The sequence below is a fragment of the Carassius auratus genome, chromosome 48 (assembly GCF_003368295.1).
Source record: "Carassius auratus strain Wakin chromosome 48, ASM336829v1, whole genome shotgun sequence".
Taxonomy (NCBI): Eukaryota; Metazoa; Chordata; class Actinopteri; order Cypriniformes; family Cyprinidae; genus Carassius; species Carassius auratus.
The window spans coordinates 3,353,584-3,359,865 of record NC_039290.1 but is presented as its reverse complement, the minus strand read 5'-3'; the positions used below and the strand labels follow the sequence as shown (position 1 = coordinate 3,359,865).

Here is a 6,282-nt window from a genome sequence, read left to right as displayed (position 1 = left end):
TTTTATAAGTCTCTTGCTCATTTCAGTGGGTTTGGTCCTTGTTCATCACTGAAACATATTTGCTTCTGCAATGAGTTGCTAATATAAACATCTTACCCTTTTTTTCACTGTATCTCAGAACTACATTAACATTTTGTAGGGATTTTTCAGTTTTTTTTTTTTTTTGGTGTTGGTTACCAGAGAGATCCCTGTGGATAACTGGAATAATGAGGTAATTTTGAATAAATGTGTAGATATGTGAGGTTATGAACAGTTGAATGAACTGTTTATGATGTGGAATGTTCCTCAAATGATTTGTCCAATCAGTTCGACTGGTCTCTGGCCTTGAGAGGGAGTCTGGTGGTGGCTTTGGAGGAGTCCAGTTTTATTCGAGTAAATGTTGAAATGCATAAACCAAACATAACAGTTCAGGGGAGAAGACACCATCTTAAGTGCAGGTAATACTGTGCTGTCAGTTTGTGGCTGTGAAAATGTGAAATCATTTAGCAACAGAACACACATGCATCTTTTATATACCAAAAGGAAAAGGAGGTATTCATTATTTTCAATTTGAGGAGTATTTTGTCATTTTCTTTTGCATGTTTGCAACTGAAAGCCCTTGTTAAATTTTCTGATCCTGCTTGAACTAGAATTATTTACTAAACTGTGCCACCTAATGGTATGTAATTGAATAGTGTATTTTTGGCTTTGTGCTTGAGTTAAAAAATATCCAAACTGGCTAAAGAATTGTCCGTAAACCTCTCATTTAATCCATTGTGTGCTATAAATATTATAGCAGGAGATTTATTTTTATTAAAAGTCAATTTTTTTTTTTTTTAGGTTTTCAAATCTGAAGGACATTTCTTTTCCTGTCAAACTGGTCAGTGGCCATTATGCTTACAGCATGGAAGTGGCCTGTCCAAACAGTTTGTTATTATGGATATATCTAGAGCTGAAACAACGAATCGATTTAATCGATTAAAATCGATTATTAAAATAGTTGTCAACTAATTTAGTAATCGATTCGTCGCTAAATAATTTTTATTTGCCATAAGCGGCTCATTTCGTGCATATTTCAAATCTGCGGTGACCAAAGTGTGGCAGTAATGAGCCACCGGAGGTTTTACTCAGCCAGTACAGCAGGTGAAGTAGCGAATAGCCAATAGCTGGCCTCGTTTTATGTCACGTGCTTCCCGAACAGCGTCTCTGCAGCATTCAGCGGGAAGTGGGAGTACTTTACTTTGAGCCTTTAAAATGAAGAGTAACCTGTAAACTCTGCACTACTGAACTGTTTAAGGGGCCGTTCACATATCGTGTCTTTTGCGTGCTCAAGTTCGTTATTTCCTATGTAGGCGCGCAGTATGCACGCTCATTATGGAAGCGACGCGGTCGCCACACGCACGCGGTGCGATGCGCCCGTTTTTCCAGGCGCGTCCACACCGCATCCATTTATCCTTTGCTGAAATTTCCGGGTCTTCATGGAGAGGGCACGTCATGGTTGCTTAGCAAAGGCAGACGCCTCAGGGGCGCTTCTGCCCGAGCGCTTTGGAAAGAAGGAGAAAGCGGCGCGACTAGCGTTTTCCACGCGTTTTTAGGTGCGATATGTGAACGGCCCCTAAGAATTTTATTTGTGCAGATTCTCCAGTACAAGGTTGTTTGCAAATGTTTAGTCGTAAAAGCTGATAACATTGCTTTTTAACAGTTAACATTTAAAGCTTTACAAACATGTTATGTGATCAGTTTGTCGTTTACCAGTTCATAATTCATACTTGCAGCCTAATTATGACTGAATGAGAGAGGTAAATGTTTGAGTAGATTTAAAATGCACTTCTTTTCTAAGTATTCACTGCTCTTTTTCACACAGCAGGTTTTTTGTGTGTGTCCCAATTTTTTTTTCTGGACAACCTTCTGATGGATTTTACTTTTAAATTGTGAGTTCCATTCAGGTTTCATACCATTGGCACTTTTTTTCGAAGGATTGTTTACAATTTCACAGCATAAGCTATAAAGCTTTTTCCCAGTAAATAATAAAATACAATGCACTGCAATTTTATTCTGTTTTATCCTTATACTTCGTGAAAATATGTTCTCAAAGATTCCTTAAGCTTTGTTTGGGATGTTAAACTACTTTAGGAGCTCTAAGGACTGCCATGGTGAAAACAATATTTGAAATCTCCTTGTGAATTTTGCTAGAGTATGGATCAGTGTTTTGATTGCAGAAGAGTTCGACAAAGGATTACTAACATAATAAAACAACTCCAGGTATATTTTTGATGAGGATATGACAATGCAAAATGGTTAAAATCTCTTAAAAATCTATGCTGAATGATAAAGACCCTTTATTAATAATTTACTTGGGGAAAAAATGGAAAAAACTAAAATATAAGTACATAAACCGATTAATCGATTAATCGTAAAAATAATCGTTAGTTGCAGCCCTAGATATATCTAAGCACATCTTTATTTTTTCATATCTTACATATTTGAATTGGCTAGCCATTCTGCGCGTTTCTTTCAGTGAACAATTCGTCATCTAAAAAGACACAGTGTTGCATGTCTATGAATAGCGTGTAAGCTCTGTTATTGTGGAACAGACTGACAAATTCTAGTGGTCAGAGACAAATGACTTTGTGCAGCTCATCATTCCCACATCCCATATTCAACAGAAAAAGGTTAGACGTGTATAGTTTAAATATATACACATTACTGGACCTCAAAGGACCTTTTGAAAGAAATCAATACTTTTATTCAGCAATGATGGCTTAATTGATCAAATATGACAGTAAAGGTATTTCAAATGATTTTTTGTTTATTTCAAATGTGCAGTCTTTTTAATCTTTATATTCATCAAAGAAAATTTCAAAATTGCTAAGAAGTTTCTTAAGTACCAAATCAGCTAATTCAAAGTATTTCTGAAGGATCATGACATTGGAGACTGGAGTAATGGCTGCTGAAAATTAATTACATAAATTACAAATATTGAAATAGAAAAACTGTGAATTTTTATTTTATTTAATTAAAAAAACATTTTTTTTTAAGTGTCTGCAATACAAATAGTATATTATTTTATACATACTGTATGTGTTTGTGTGTGTGTGTGTGTATGTGTGTATATGTTTGTATATATATATATATATATATATATATATATATATATATATATATATATATATATATAATTTGTTTCCTAATATAAAGCAATTTCATATGTAAATAGTTTTGCCTTTTAGAGCTTTCAAATAATGACTTTTGAATTTTGATTATAATTTGGTATTTTTTAGGAGTGCATCGATCAGTCAGGTGAAAAACTTCAGCAAAATTTCAACAAGATAGATGCTATTCTCACCTTTAAAGAGACAAATCAGAAAATGCACTGGACCATGGAAAAATCCCTTTGTTCAGGTTAGTGTCTGTCAAAATATTCCTGAATCACTTCAAGGTGTTAAAAAAAACAAAACAGCTTGCCATGTTTAGGTCATTTACTTTTCGACTGTCTGAGTCCTCAATCAGGTATTTAAAACTACAAATTGCTACAATTGTTTTTCAGATATGTTAAAATCACACCTCGATTTTAACACATGATGACGCACAAGAAGCTAATGTGACAACACTTTCACCCGAGGGGATAACAGACAAGCTAGAAGTTCCTGATTATTACAACAAAGAGTTTACCCCTCCTGTGCAACCAGAGATGTCTACAGCATCACAGACAGCAGAAGAAGAATCCAGTATAACCTCAGTACAAATCCAACAACTCCAAACATCTGATGCACTTAGTACATCATCAACGGAGATAGTAGCCACCTATTTACAGCTACACTTTACGGTCTAAAGCACAACAAAGATCTCTGGAGAAGTTGATCTGTGCATCATTGACTGTGAGGGGCTGCAGTGCAGAACGGATGGATATGCAGGTACCAACCGCACAGTCAGTCAAATCAGTCAGTGATTTTCCAAACAACACTATTACTGATGGTTGTCCATTAATCACAACGGTTGTAATCACAGTTTGAAATACAGCTACACATTTAAGCACCATTTTCACTCAGACTGGGATTTACAACACAACAGTCAAGTGGACCCATGCATCTTCTCCGCTGACAAGCCATCACATGTGAGGAATGATTACATCTAAAACTGTGTTTGTCGTGCCATTTAAATACAAGCTACTGTCTCAGAGCTCCCTCAGCTGTGTGTGTCACGTCACAGGAATAAATGTGGTGTCTAGAATAAAAAAAAATTGGTGCTAATTCTCAGGTTGTGCAGTAACTATCCCTGTCGCTTCACTGAAAGACAGAAAGTGCCTGGCCGTTGAGCAGATGAAGCAAAATTCTTGGCTCTCTACTTTATTTCCTTCAGCATAATGCAATACTATAGTGCCTTTAGTACAATTTCTTTCATCTTTTGCAGTGTATGATTGTTTATATTTTTTTTCAGAGTTGTAAAGATGGTTTATTTACTAAGCAACTCTCTCCTAACAGAGATACTCTATTCTAATTGGTCAGTCAAAACATTCATATCGCTTTATATCAGATAGGTCGGTTAATAATTATTCTACATACACAAAAATTACATTATTTTAAAAAAAACATACAGTACTGATTACTGTAAGCTGCTCTACACAATGAAACAAAAAAGTAAACCTATTGTAATTTGTTAGCTTGATATACTTTTAATAAATCGTAATAATAATAATACAAAATAAAAGACTGAACACAATTAAATCACTCTTTTAATTAGTTAAATATTTAGATATTTAACAGGTACATCTTGTGTCTAAATTATTCATACTAGTAAAAATTGCCTCAGTAATATTTCTGTAATATTGTTGCAGTGTTCAATTTGCTGCTAATCTGATTGTTTTGTACATATTAATGGAATATTTTCTGTGCATTATAGCTTACATAGATTAGGTGTATATATAGATATATAGGTATGTTAAATAGTGCAGGTTTCTTTGTGGGAAAATAAAACAAAAGACAGATAATCTTATGATTGATATTTTTAACTAGAACCCATGCTTAGTTTGTGTTCTGAATGATCATGATGTGAACCAGAGATGCTTTCTTGCTAATTCCTTTCATGTTTTTTTTTTTGCTGTAATTTTTAAGTGTACATTTTGGTCTCTTGAGTTCTAGCTATACAGTAGATGTGGACTAGCTCTCAGTGGCAGTATGAGGAATAGCCAGAAGAGGTCAGTGTTGTTTAATGTTTGGCTTTTGCGAAAGATCCCAGGTCACTCCAAGGCAGTGAGCAACTTGTCTAAAACTTAGCATTTTGAGGTCCGTGTCAGTTGTTCAAAACGCATATATATACGTTTTATGCATATACATGACTTACATTTTGTGCTTAATTTTTTTTTTTGATAAGACATAAATACTATGCGTTGATGAACACTCTTAGATTTAGTGGGAAAACAACCTCAGATGTGAGGTTAGTTAATTTGCCTTTACTACGCAATTTCCCAGGGCAGGTCATTTTAATGTAACCCAGGCAAGATATTCTTCTCAAATGATACTCATAAAATGTATTGTGATTACAGTCTCGATATTTGAGCAATCCAAAGAACACCCTTTCTCATCCTCATCTTGTTAGTGTCTAACCGTATGTGTTCTGTATTAAATGACAAAACAAGAGCACATTTGTATGCGTTGGATATTGTGTCCTCTAGTGCTTTGCACGCTGTCACAGTGTAATTCTCACCCAGGGGGTCAGAGGGGGGCCACGCTGCCAGAATTTTCTTTGGCATCTGTTGCATGCAGTTGTGAACAGGAAACACAATAACAGCACAAAGTACACCAGCATCTTAAGTCTTTCATGTGGCTGTTCTGAGGCATTTTATTGTTTGTGTAGGCTTAAAAATTCTTTTCATGCCCCCCTCCTTGAGTTGCACATCTGTGAGATGTTTGAAACCACACACTGGTTAAATTTTGCATTGCTTTCAGAGATGTTTTTAATTGTCACAATTGATAACGATAATGAGCTAAACACATTAACAAAACTTTGTTCTTGTAGTGTTTATATATATATATATATATATATATATATATATATATATATATATATATATATATATATATATATATATATATATTTGAGATTTATTATAGTCCTCCTTTGTACTACTACTACTAATAATAACCAAATTCACAAAGAAAAATCAGTTAGTGTTAGTTTTTTATTTCTATATACATTTAAATTGTATATATTTGTACATTTCGAAATATATTCTAATTTAATTTGATTACAGTTGAAACAATAACAATTTTCATAAATATTTACAGTAACAAACATTTATAATGT

General features: G+C 34.2%; 1 long non-coding RNA gene across 1 annotated transcript; it reads left to right on the top strand.

Moving 5' to 3' along the window:
• Positions 1-136: 136 nt before the first annotated feature.
• Positions 137-4,210, top strand: LOC113065532 (uncharacterized). The gene is made up of 4 exons (XR_003279052.1): positions 137-211; positions 307-437; positions 3,261-3,381; positions 3,527-4,210. It is a non-coding gene; the product is annotated as an uncharacterized LOC113065532 (long non-coding RNA).
• The last annotated feature ends 2,072 nt before the right edge of the window (positions 4,211-6,282 follow it).